Raw genomic sequence first — 13,835 nt, 5'->3', positions numbered from 1 at the left:
CCTTATCAGTTGTATAGACAGAGTAGAGTTGCAGCTGACATGGTACAATGCCAGAGGTACCAGAAAATCCATCCAAAAAGCTCTGTAGATGTCTTCCATGTGGAAGAGTCATTTCTTCCAAAAATGCAGCTAAGGTTCAAAGAATGTTCTCCAAGGTATATAACACTCCAACAATGTAAATCAACATTAGGGTGTAATTGACTGTTAATGGGTTCTTTCATGCAAGAAGGGAATTTCGTTAAGGAAAAAGGGGGCACCTGGGAAGGAGAAAAGGACACAAAAGCAGGAGATGGAAGGAGATGACAAGTTTTCCTGAATCCCCTCCTGGCAGTCTGGCCTGTCCTTAAAAAAAAAACCTGAAGGCAGGTCAAACAAAACTACTCTATTAAATAAAGCAGGAAGAATTCAGGGCTGCATCTTGTTTCATATTAAGTGAAAACCTTTCTGTGACATGCCTAGGGACGGAGTGATCTATCCCAGACCTTACTGACAGGGCCATGTCCCTATGCTTTTCCTCCACTGTTGTTGACCTGTTAGTCCCGGTTTCTTCTGACCTATCACATGCCCGCTGCTCTCTTCACAGTCTGGGCTGAGGCTGGAAAACTGGTTTCATCTCATGTGCCAACTCCAACTGCTTGGTAGTGCCTGCTTAAAGTGTGTCAAAAACGGAGCAGTGTCTGAGATTTTTTACCCTTTTTGTGAGCTAATTAGTTAGCCTGCCACCGTTTTGTGGAAGCTAGTAGAAAACATGAGACTCCTGGGTCAAACATGAAGAACCATTCATTTATTACAGCAATAGTAGTCAAAGTATCAGCATTTTTGCACCAGTTCCCCAAGCCTCAATGTTCACGGGGTGAGGTAAAGAGAGCAAGGTGACCACTGCAGACATAATACATTGCATTACAGAAGAGAAACCCTGAGCTTAGGGAACCCAAATCTTTTTGATTTAAGCATGCCTGCTCTTTGTTCTAGAGGGAGATACTATCTTCTCTATCTTTCGCGAACATAAGCAAAGCTGTCCTTTGCTTGCAAACAGACACTATATCTTCCAAGGCTGGTAACTATGCAAACATTCTTGAAAAGATAGTCCAAAACAAAGGGCAGTGAGTGCCTCGCTCATGAGACATGCAGAAATGCAGGAGGAAGGATTGTCTCGGAACAATACCCAACCCTCCTTTATACAGACAGCATTTTGTCTTCTGGAGAATCTTCCCTACTCCGTTGGCTACTCCAATTAATCAGACAATTTCAACTCAGCCCAAGGTATTGATCCAGACATAGCAGGGTAGTGGTTGCCCAGACTCCAGCTTGGCCCCCAACGAGGAAGACTAAGCCAATTCTACCAACTATGAGAACCCTGGCCAATAAGTTGAAGCTAACCTGAAGGCCTTCCAGAACCAAGGTAGTGTCACTGATCACTTTAGCTCACTTCAGGGACAGGTTTCATACCACCTTTTCTATTGGATGACTCCCATAGTATGGATAACGGCCTGTAAGGTTGCATAAGTAACCAGTCGGTTGTCCTATAGGAAGTTCCCCTGCGCGATCTAGGGTAGCTTTCCTGTGCAGAAATCACCACAGTTGTCTGAGGACTACATTATCTACTGGTGACATTTCCTTAAACATTTGAAAATGTCTGTGACCACCCTTACAATGAAAGTCTCTAAGACCAACTAGGTGCTGGGACTTCTTTTTTATGATGGGGGTAGAAGAGAAAAGCAATTTTTCCTTGACTGTTCTGCTTGACAGAGAGAATGAGCATAGTGAATCTGCCAAAATAGTCCCAAGAATCTTTATTTTGTGAGAAGACTCCTAAATGTTTTCAAGGTTCATCAGCCACTCCTGCTGGCAAAGATACAATAACACCGCAATCAGGGCCTTTGAGTCTGAGACTTCTGACTTGCTAACTGTATTAGCCTACTAGGGCTGACATAACAAAATACATGGGGCGGCTTAAACAACAGCAATTTGTTTCTCACAGTTCTGGATGCTAGAAGAACACGGTGTTGGCAGGTTTTTCCCAAGACCTCTCTCCTTGTTCTACAAGTTTTCCTTGTAGCTGCCTTTTTACTGTGTTCTCATATGGCCTTTTCTCTATGCTCTCTGATCCCTGGTGTCTCTTCCTCTTCATATAAGGACACCTTTCCTCAATCCTGTAGGATTAGGGCCCCACCCTTAAGTCTCATTTAACCGTAATTATCCCATTAAAGGCTCTATCTCCAAATACAGTCACATCGGGGAATAGAACTTCAACATATGGATTTGGGGGGGATACAGTTCAGTCCATAACACCAACTAAGGGGACATCATCCACATAGTGAAAGCTGGACATGAAAGAGTAGAGGCACGCTCACTAAATTTTGGCAGCAAATGGCACAAGAGTTTACGTGCACCTGGGGAAATACTATTAACATGTATTGGAGACCTTGCCATGTTAATGTGAGCTGATCTTATTCCTTAGAGAAAACAGAAGGCGTTGGCAGTGTCTAAGACAATATACCAAGTGCCAGCAGTCTGTGTAGCAGACATGCTAGCTGAATCTGTGTGCCTTTTCCTGCCGCAGGTCGGAGTCGGAAAATGGGCACTCCCATTCAGAGTCATAAAAATGTGAGTCCCTCCCCGTCCTGAAATTCTGCAGCATGCTCAGAGGGATGTCTATGACCTTTGATTCCTCTTAAAGATTGAGAGACTTTGGCCCCACCTTTAGTCATCTTTCTCCTTAAAGTAGCTGAGGTCAGGGAGTATAGGGAGAGGGGGTTAGGGAGTATGGAGGCATGGAATGACTTCATGCCATTGGACAAGTTTTCTCACTTACTTTGGATTTTGAGCATCATGGCAGCAGCTCATAGCTCAACCAAATGAACTTTCAAGTTTTCTGCCCGCCCAACACTGTGTGTTAGGCTGCCAGGTCCTCATGGTTGACTCCATCTAGCGCAGTATTAGGAACCCCTTCACTGAGCAGCTTCTTTTTCACACTGATTTTGGCTGGAGCCACAGGGTCTGTGCCCTCTGGCTGGCTCAGGTTTGGCTTGCAGAGCCGCAACCTTCTGTGAAGATGCCACCTTCACCTGAGCGTCTGCTGTACTGGGGGTCAACAGACTACCGTGGATGAAACCCAGCGTACTGCCTGCTACTGTAAACAAGGATTTATTGGTACAAAGTCATGTCCATTTATTTACATATTGCCGGTGGCTGCTTTTGTGCTGTAGTGGCATAGTAGAGTATTTGCAGCAGAGACAGTACAGCCCACAAAGCATAAAATCTTTACTACCTGGCCCTTTACAGGACAGGTTTGTTGATCCTTGTGCAACCCCATTACCAAGACAGCATCCCTTAAGACCTTGCCCAGTTTTAACAAAAAGGCTAGGGAGCTTTTTCTGGGGTGGTGGAGCTGGTCACAGAATTTACTTGGATTTCCCTGGTTCAGTTTCTCATTCTCCAGTGGGTCATCTTCATTAGCATTGTAAACCCAATTCAGGGCAGTAAGAACCCAAATACTAGCAATGTTTCAACTACGATTCCCCACAGCAGTTGTGAAACTTGTCTTTCTCAGGGAAATCTCCCTAAGAAAGCCAATGCTCCCTTATAGCAATCAGAACCCACTGGGGGGTGGGGGGTGGGAATTAAGATCTTTTACTCTTGCCTCCAGTGGACCTAAGTTTGACACAACAGATTTCAGGGAAGATTAAGCCATGAGCCTGAGCTATTGCCTTTCTCCCTACTACATAGCACCCCTTACCCCCCAAGTGGCCAGCCAAAGTTTAAATAATTTCTGCCCATAGCAGTCACAAATTCCCTCTCCCATGGTCAGGGTAAGTGTGCATCTCGGTAACTATTATCTGAAAGGAACAGAACCTCCTTGGTTCTACCTTTTACAATGGGGTGAATTGGCGACAAAGTCCTGGGGAAGAATTAGCAACAGCCAGTCACCATTCGGGCTGCTATCTTTGAACTCATTTCCTCGTACTTGTCTGCAACCACCTCCCCAATTTCTCCTCACAAATGAGAAATAAAGTGGATGTCTATTTTCCAATCGACCATACAACTTAGTGAACATATTTGCTATCAATTCCATGGACTTTCCTCAGATCCCATTCTTTTTTTTCGGGGGGGGGGGAACATGATTTTTCTTTTTTTAAATTTATTGAGGTGACAATTGTTAGTAAAGTTACATAGACTTCAGGTGTACAATTCTGTGTTACATCATCTATAAATCCCATTGTGTGTTCACCACCCAGAGTCAGTTCTCCTTCCATCACCATATATTTGATCCCCCTTACCCTCATCTTCCACCCCTCACCCCCTTACCCTCTGCTAACCACTAAACTATTGTCTGTCTATGAGTTTTTGTTTCTCATTTGTTTGTCTTGTTCTTTTGTTGGTTTTGGTTTATATACCACATATCAGTGAAATCATATGGTTCTCTGCTTTTTCTGTCTGACTTATTTCGCTTAGCATTATACTCTCAAGATCCATCCATGTTGTCAGAAATGTTCCTATATCATCTTTTTTCTTACCGCCAAATAGTATTCCATTGTGAATATATACCACAACTTCTTTATCCATTCATCTATTAAGGACATTTTGGTTGTTTCCGTGTCTTGGCCACCGTAAACAAAGCTGCAATGAACATTGGAGCACACGTATCTTTATGTATAAATGTTTTCAGATTTTTTGGGTAGATATCCAAAAGACGGATTGCTGGGTCATATGGTAATTCTATTCATAATTTTTTGAGGAACTTCCACACTGCCTTCCATAACGGCTGCACCAGTCTGCTTTCCCACCAACAGTGTATGAGGGTTCCTTTTTCTCCACAGCCTCTCCAACACTTGTTACTATTTGTCTTGTTGATGAAAGCCATTCTGACTGGGGTGAGGTGATATCACATTGTGGCTTTTATTTGCATTTCTTTGATGATTAGTGATGATGAGCATTTTTTCATACATCTATTTGCCATTTGTATGTCCTCTTTGGAGAAATGTCTCTTCAGGTCCTCTGCCCATTTTTCAATTGGGTTGTTTGTTTTTTGTTGTTGAGTTTCATGAGTTCCTTATATATTTTGGATATTAGCCCCCTATCGAGGCACTGTTTGCTAAAACCTTCTCCCATTCAGTTGGTTGCCTTTTTATTTTGTCGTGGTTTCTTTTGCTGTGCAGAAGCTTTTAAGTTTCATATAGTCCCATTCGTTTATTTTAGTTTTTACTTCCATTGCCTTTGGAGTCAAATTCATAAAATGCTCTTTGAACCCAAAGTCCATAAGTTTAGTACCTATGTTTTCTTCTATGCAGTTTATTGTGTCAGGTCTTATGCTTAAGTCTTTGATCCATTTTGAATTAATTTTGGAACATGGTGACAGATAGCAGTCCAGTTTCATTCTTTTGCACGTAGCTATCCAATTCTCCCAGCACCATTTATTGAAGAGGCTGTCTTTTCTCCATTGTATGTTTTTAGCTTCTTGTCAAAAATTATCTGTCCATATTTATGTGGTTTTATTTCTGGGTTCTCAATTCTATTCCACAGGAGATCCCATTCTTAAACCCTCATCTTTTCTATTCCAGAAATCCACGTTCCTCTTAGCATCTCATCCTTATCATCAAAACTGTCAAGAAATGGAAGGGTCTGAGATTTTACCCTACTTGTAAGCTAACAAGTTAGCCTGACACAGTTTGAAGATACAAGACTCCTGGATCAGAGATGAGAGACCATTTATTACTCTCATCAATAGCAAGCCAGAGTATCAGTATTTTTGCACCAGTTCCTTGTACCCCAATTCCCACCGGGTGATATGAACAGACAAAGGGCAGCAGCACGTGAAATAAGATGTGTTGCAGAAGGACTCTGAGCTTAATGAATCTGAATCTTTTGTCCTTACTAGCACATCTTCCCTTTGCTCATGAAGGAGATAGTGTCCATCTTCCAAGGCTATAAGCAAACCTGTCGTTTGCTTGGAACGAGACACTATCTCTATATTCCAAAACTATTTGTTATATAAACAACCTTGAAAAGACAGTTCAGGTAGTGAGTGTCTTGCTCAAAATATGTGCAGAAACAAACCCATAGAGACTTGTCTCCCAACAGAGTGCAGATTGAGAAGGATTTGCTACACCCAGGCTCAATGAGATGATCAATTAGCGATTTCTGCCACTGATGACACTAGAGAACGTATTTGTAGTATTTATGCCACATATTGCATATTACATGATTCGTTACCAAAAAAAAAAAAGGATATGAAACATGAGAGCTCAGTGGTAAATATGAAATAAATATATAAAAATAGCTTTCCAATATACCAGTAAAAACTAGTTTAAAAATACTGTAATGAAAAAGGATAACATTGAAAATAGCATTGAAAAATATGGAATAGCCCGAGGCAAAGTTAACAAAAATATGCAAGACTAAATAAAAAGGACCATAAATTTTCACTAAGGGACATAAAAATTAGACTTTAATCAACTGAGAAGCATCCTGTGCTCCCGTGTATGAAAATTCACGATAGTAAAGATGTCAATTCTCTCCCAAATTCATCTATACATTACAGTTCTCCCCCAAATTCATCTATACATTACAGTGAATGTAATTCTAGTCCCAAAGATCTGGGTACTAGAGTTTGCAGAAGGAAGGGGCGATTATACAGGGCAAACACTTGCTTGTACTGATAACCCTAGATTGATGGGTTGTTCCGGTCATCATAAATTGGCCATCCTATCTAGTCTGCCAAGTTTGCAAAGCAATTTCTTGGTCTGCAACTCTCTGTGACTTGGGGAGGGAATAATACAATAGATTCTCTCGAGTTCTGCTTCCTCTCTCACTAAGCAGAATGTCTATAGTCCCTGAATCCTTTCCTAAAAGGCCAAGGCCAAAGTGTGAAAACAAAGCCCTCATTTTTGAGAGTTGCTCTATTGGACTTTCTTACTGTACCCAAAGACCCACAACTGAATCTCTGCAGCAGACCATATGTATAATAAGTAAGGGAGCAATAGAAATTAATTATGGTTCCAACACCAGTGAATCTCTGACAGAGATTCAACGAGGACCTTTTTAGTTGCTTTTCAGTACGCTGCGGTTTGATGTTGTGGTACCAACTAAAATGCATCAGTAAAACTGTTCTAATGCCCCGCACATACCCATTCCTCAGCAGCTCCAGAGATTTGCTGACCTGAAAATGATCCGCAAAAAAATTTGAGTCTCCTGGCTCTCCTATCCATGGGATGTTGCCTATTCTCCAGATTTCTCTAATAGTAATACAACAGCTGTCCCCACAATTAATTCCATGCCTACCTGCATCTCCTTTGCTAACAGCTACGAGTAATGCTGATCCAGCACCTGAGACATGGAAGAAAAGCCCTGGGAGGTGGTCATATCACAGGAGATTAACTCTCTCCTCACCCTCTCTACTCACCATAAAGCGGGGGAGAACATCCTCATCTTTTATACTGATCAGAAAAACATATTCCTGCCCCCTTGGTTCCACGAGCAGTACCTCAACTCATAAAAGTGCAAACTAATCAAGGTGTAGGTGGTTCCAAACCAAAAAAGAGAAAGGAAAAAAAAGAATTCTGCTCCCAACTCTGATAACATTTATGCAGGATGGCTACATAATTTGTGGGGCCCTGTGCAAAATGAAAACATAGACCCTTTCATTCAAAAATTAGTAAGAATTTCAAGACGGCACAAGCAGAGCGTTACACCAAGTGTAAGGCCCTTCTGAGTACAAGGCCCTGTGCAAAAGTACAGATTGTATATCCATGCAGCTGATCCTGCATTTACATTTTAGCATTATCCAGGGTTTGCTGCTCCAAGTTGGCTCCTGTCTTCTGTAGGTTTTATGAGGGTAAGCCCCAGCTTGCATCAGCAGCAAGGTTGTAAAAAAAAAGGAACACTAACTCCTTCAATTGCTCCAATTGCTCCAACATGAGCTCAGATGTGGGGTGGGTGATGTTGGGTGGAGGGCAAAATTCTGTGTCCAATACAATCATTATTGAAATTTGAAATAACAGGTAAGCAATAGCAGGTGGTTGCAGTTACAGCCCTATTGACCCAGCCCTGTACCAGATTTGTGGACTTCAGTGATTTGTCACACTGCCATAGAGGTAGGACTAGGAAAAGACAATCTGACCATCCCATGGGGGTTTCACTGGATGACCATGGGGCAGGAGGCCATAGAGGAGATTCCTCCTTCAGAAAACAGTGTCCCAGACTGACAGCTAACAGATCCCATACAGCTTACAAACATATTTTGTTTGGCTTACAATATTTTTAAAACTGTAAAATTTCACCTTAAAACCTGGATTTCTGCCTCTCATAAATAATCAGAAGAGTTATAATCCCTGGACCCAGATCACTGCATGGCAACAGCAGCTAGAGTTGAGGAGCCACTGCCCTTAGGCTGGCATATACTCCCCAGGTCCCCGCCGTCCGCAGCCTTCCTTCCCTATTATTCTACACTATCCTGATTGACATGTGCACACTCCCGGCCTGGCCCTGATCTTCAGTATCTGATCCTTGGTTCTACATGGGCTCTTTTAACTCTGAGAAGCCACTGAAGGTTCACCCTCTATCATCGACCAACATTGTACTGAGAACAACTGTAACACAATTTACACTAATTTCTACAGCCAACAATCAATTTCTGAATGCAACATGAACACAAGTATAAAGGACTATGTAAGATGATAATGCTGACGATAGTGGTTGTCATTGTTAAGCATTTATCTGGCATGGTATAAAGACTATATTCTATATTATCTTGCTTAATCGTGATAAAAGGTGTGGAGCCCAGACACAGATACCATCTGACTTAGGTGTCATCTACTTTAACCCACCTTCAGCCATCAGTTGAGATACTCCCTCCCCCCATTATAATGGGGTTCACCAAACCCTGCTATGCCAACAGGACGTTTTGAAATGCACTGCTTTAGCAGCCAGGCCATCCAGCTTCTCTGCCTCTTCTCCATCTGTCTGGGTTGCCAAGACCCATCAAACCAGAATCGTAGGTCCACTCACTTTGCAACCTTCTCATGATGGAATCTCAGAATGCAATAGTCACTGAGTAGGGGTATACTCCCCAACCCAGCCTCTCTCAAGGAACTGGCCACAATGGGGAGGAGGCCAAGACTAGCTGAGTGGACCATAGAAAGGATCTCTGCAAAGAGTACACAGGGGCCAAATCTGACTGGCATCCTCATCAACCAACTTCCCAACCTCCAGACCAATGAAAATGTCTCCTTCTCCTTCCCCTATGCTGTTCTCCTCTCTGTATGGCCCAGGTCCTGACCAGTTGTTGCCCAAAAGGTATTTTTACAGGTTGCTTGTCCCTTAGGTTTCCTTCCTTCAAAGCCTCAGGACACCCTAGGCCTAAAAGGGCCTTCCAAGCACCTCACCTGGTAGTAGAAAAGCTCGTTCATCTCTATTTGAGGGTACTAACCTGAGTAAGTTTGAGACCCCCATACTGAGGCTGTATTTAGGAATACTTCTACAAGATTCTTGCTCGCACACATACCCGTGTTCTTTGAAACATCATTTCTTTGAAGGACGAAATGGACATGCTGGGTTCCTGGACAAAACAAGATTATGGTCCCCATAAGCTCCCAAGGCCACACAATAAGAAAGACTCTGTCTTCTTCAGGTACAGCTGCACCAAGGTGGGGACCCAAAGCCCAAAATCTGCTCATCATCTGAGCAGGCTCAGGATCCTTATCATTTCCAGCAGAGGCGATCAGACTACAAGGAACTGAGTCATAGGAACTGAACCTACTAGGGTGTGATTGATAGACCAATATCCCATATTAGCAACCAGCAGGACGGTTCTCACTGAGAGAACCCCTGTTGGTCATCAGCACTCAAGTCAATGTGCAAGTTCTCAGGTGGGTGAGCAGAGAACATGAGCCAGGAGAGCTGGGTGTTCTTTCAGAGAATTACTTTCCAGCTCTGGTTGCTTGATGAATTGCCTTTCTCCACTGAAGGGGTATTGTGGTCTGAAGAACCAGTGCAGATCATCTGAAATCAGATCACGTTCTCTTGGGCAGCATTAGAGGAAATCTTTCATCTTTCAAATTCTTAGTCTCCTATGTTCCTTTCTCAATATTCTTTATCAGTTACCTTATCTTTCAAAAGCCACTGCTATTATGTGATCTCATGTTACAGTTTCCTAGATTACTGCGAGTTCTATATTGGCTACATTTGTGATGGCTGCTTCCCAGAACATGAGCAAGGAAAGCCATCTCCTAATCACAATGACTTATGACTTACTGCTCCAAGCCATCATGTTGAAGTCTTGTAGCTTCAATTTCCCAGAATGGCATTTCTTAACCTTGTTCTCCAGAAGAGGCAGCTGGAAGATAATTGAAAGAGCCTGGGAACCAAAATTGGAAGAACTGGTAAGACAAATTCCTTGGAAAAGTTTCCGTATCCACAATTGTAAAATGGAGATAAAAATGTCTTGCTTACCTCTTATTATCAAATGAAAAAGCTCTTTGTAAAACAAAGGTGCTAAATAAGTGCTGGGGTTATGACTTGTCTTGGGAGGCTCAGTGGCTTCCAGTTCAAGCACACAGACTCTGAGGCCCTTGTTCATACCTCTATCTTTGGCTTCTTCTCTTAAGCCTAGCCAGCAGCAGAAAGTGCCCTTCACCCACACCCCACACTATACTCTGGCAGCCAAAAGGACCATAGGTGGGACAGGGTTGGGCGGGGGGCAGGGGGAAATAGGAGGCATAGACATTAAAGCAGTAGGCCCAGGACTAGCAGGTTCTTCAGTCATGATGTGTTTGGAGAAGTAGGTCTCAGCCAGCACCACAAGACACAAACAGAAAGTAACAGAAAACCTTAGATGTTGACATCTTTCAAATCTGGGCTGTGAGACCTTGGAAAATTCACTTAACTTCTCTCATAATAAAGGAGAAATAAAACACTTACCTGCCAGGCTCTCCTGAGGATTAGATAAGTTAAGATATGTGAAATGCCTAGAACAGAACCTGGTCCATGGCAGATGCTCAACAGACATTGGCTTCTGTCCTTACAAGGAATTACTCACAGGTCAGCCAAAAATGTTTGTCAGAACCAGAGTCACTCTACCAGGATGACAAAGCCAAGCAATCGAATTCCTACAGCCTTGTTTATTTTATTTTTAACTAAAGTTTATTGGGGAAACAATGGTTAGAAAAATTGCCTAGGTTTCAAGTGTACAATTCTATAATACATCATCTATATATCACATTGTGTGTTCACCACCCAGAGTTTTCCTTCCATCACCATATATTTGATCCCGTTTACACTCATCTACCACCCCCACCCCCCTTACCCTCTGGTAACCTCTAAACTATTGTCTGTGTCTATGAGTTTTTGTTTCTTTATTTGTTTGTCTTGTTCGTTTGTTATTTTTGGTTTTATATCCCACATATCATTGACACCTACAGGCTTCTTTAGCAGGCTCCAACATTTATTGTTTATATCAACTAAGAACACACTAATATGGCATGCAAAATGTTGTGGAAGAATCGGTGTGTTCACTTTTCCACAGCTTTTAAAAGTGTCGTGGGTCCAGCAAAATGCCAAAAGTCTCTGTCATAGAGAATGTACATTTCCAGAAAGCAAAGATACCTCCAGCCAGGGTAGGGGTAGACCTTTCTCTCCAGACTAGAGTCTGTGCCACAGACCAGCCCACCCAGTGGATTCTGTTAAATATCTGGTCTCAGCGATTTGCACATTTTTTTTAGAAAAATATAACCATGATGAGAGCTTAGGGTGGTTTTTGGTTGGTTTGCTTTGATTTGGTTGTAGCTATTGTTTTCCAACTTTCTGCAGTGATGGATCAACTGTAAGGGCACAGGGTCATTTATCCAACAGAAAACAGACACATGCCTACACAAACTCCCTCTGAGAACACTATGCATTTTCAATTAGAGCAACGTGCTTTGGACAAAGGAGAAACTGAGGTTTGGGATTATATACCTTGTCTCCGAAAACTTCTAATACTAATTACCATTTACCTAGTGGATACATCCTGTATGCCAGATAATTTCCCTACAATATGTCTAATTCTCACAACAACCCTGTAAGGTGGGGATGGTTCTCTCATCATCAAGGCAGCTGACACTCAGGGGGTAATAACTTATCAAAGAGGATTTGAATTCCAATCACTTCTGATTGAGTTTGAGGGAAATGTTATTTAAAATCAGTAAACACAAACAACATACGGTAGGATATTTAAGGATTAAACAAAATAAACAAACAAACAAAAACACATGTGAAAGGGAAGAAGATAGGCGGTGGACATTGTATAGAACCTTAAGCTGAGAAGGAAAAAGGCTTTCTTCCAGTTATTCTTGCTACACCATAAACCAAACCAAATTGAGTGGAATAAAACAGTGACCGTTTCATTATGCTCACAGTGTTTGTGGGTGAGAAATTTGGACGGAGTGCAGGAGAGATGGCTTGTCTCTGCTCCAGCGTGTCTCGGGACTCCGCTGGGAAGACTTGAAGGTTGCGGGTGACTCCATGGCTGCGACATGGAACCATCCTCAGGCATTTCACTCATGTCTGGTGTTGACGCGAGCTGCTACCTGGGATCTCAGTTGGAGCCGTCAACCAGAGCATCTCTCCACGCCTCTCCAAGTGGCCTGGGTTTCTCACAGTGGGGCAGCTTCAAAGGGGTGGATAGTTTTCCATAGCAGCTCAGGGCCTCAAAAGTGGATATCCCAGTGAATAAAGTAGGAACCGTAATGTCTCTTTTGGTTTAGCCTCAGAAATTACAAAATGTCATTTCTGGTACATTCTATCAGCTAGAAGCAAGTCACAGCCATTTAAAATAAAACCCCACAAACTTCTACCATTTTTTTTAGAACGTAAGGTAGATTTAATAACTAGAAAAGATGGGATTTTGACTGCTTCAAGTTTTCTGAGGCCCTGGGTGGTGGAATTGTGTGTGTGGTAATATGTAGCAGGAAGCTGAAAAACACACATAAACTTTTTTAAAAGTGTTCATTAGAAAAAATAAGAATACAGTAAGTTCTTCATAAGTGGGATTCACTTATTCCAAATCAGAGCTATCTGATCAAGGCCAAGTTAAAAATTTCTCACGTGCTATCTATAAAGAGAGGCTTCCTCGGCAATTTAATCATGAAAACAAGATGTGGTGTCGGGGAAGGTTTGTCTATAACCTACTTAAGAAAAAACTGTTCATAAGAACTTTAGCTCTTTAATCACTTTAATTGTTTGCAGGCCAATTAATTGGCACTGCTAATTATAAATGAGTTATCTGTTCATTAAAGCAGGCTTAGATGAATGTCAGCTTAAAAGCGCTTAGCAGTTAGTGTGGATTCCTGTGGAATCTACAAGTAAAAATTGCATTCTTTTAAAAATATCTACATTATAAGCAAAAATGTCTATAATTTATTTTTCACAAATTCTGATTCATTCCACTGGGCTGATATACTAAGATGTGAAGAAATAAAACTTGAACTATGAGGTCTGACAATTAAGTTCGCGAGCTTGCCACCGTGCGCTGACATTGGCAGCACTGCACAAACAGCTCGGTAAGGTTTCATAACCTTGGTATATCAGTGTCTCACAGCTGTGTTCGTGTCGACATGTGGTGGTGTCTTGCTGAGTGGCGTTCACCACTGTTCTTGCGTGTTTTTGTGTGCCATTGTGAGAATGTCTGAGATTGAATTAGAGCAACAAACAAACATTAGATTTCTTGTTAAACTTGGCAAAAATGGAAGTGAAATCAGGGACATGTTAGTCCAAGTTTATGGGGATAATGCCATGAAGAAAACAGCAGTGTACAAATGGGTTTAACATTTTTCTGAGGGGAGAGAACGTGTCACTGATGA

The 13,835-nt window shown here is 42.1% G+C and overlaps 1 long non-coding RNA gene across 1 annotated transcript in view; it reads right to left on the bottom strand.

Annotated features, from left to right (window-relative positions):
* The window catches only part of LOC308507181, a 47,828-nt gene that overhangs the window by 8,523 nt on the left and 25,470 nt on the right, over positions 1 to 13,835 (bottom strand). The window contains exon 2 of the long non-coding RNA XR_013994863.1: positions 10,252 to 10,354. This is a non-coding gene — a long non-coding RNA (uncharacterized lncRNA). The remainder of the gene's footprint in view (positions 1 to 10,251; positions 10,355 to 13,835) is intronic.

Source organism: Rhinolophus hipposideros (assembly GCF_964194185.1).
Source record: "Rhinolophus hipposideros genome assembly, chromosome: 14".
Taxonomy (NCBI): domain Eukaryota; kingdom Metazoa; phylum Chordata; class Mammalia; order Chiroptera; family Rhinolophidae; genus Rhinolophus; species Rhinolophus hipposideros.
The sequence above is the reverse complement of the archived record's forward strand: the minus strand, read 5'-3'. Positions and strand labels throughout refer to the sequence as shown.